We start from the raw sequence: 227 nt of genomic DNA on the forward strand, positions 1-227 counted from the left end.
CTTTCCCTGTACGGTCTCGCCTCCGTCAGTGACTGACTAGTTAAAAAGAGGCCCGAAGAGCGGGAAGTCCTTATTTGTTTATATGCGCAAATGCAAGCGCGCACACATTACAGCGCGCGCATCGAGACAAGGCAACAGTAGACAATAAATGTCATTGGACAAAATTACCTCATGACTCGCGTTAGAGGTGGGGGCCCCTTCAGACTTCGAATATCCGAATGTTTACG

Source organism: Belonocnema kinseyi, chromosome 10 (genome assembly GCF_010883055.1).
Source record: "Belonocnema kinseyi isolate 2016_QV_RU_SX_M_011 chromosome 10, B_treatae_v1, whole genome shotgun sequence".
NCBI lineage: Eukaryota > Metazoa > Arthropoda > Insecta > Hymenoptera > Cynipidae > Belonocnema > Belonocnema kinseyi.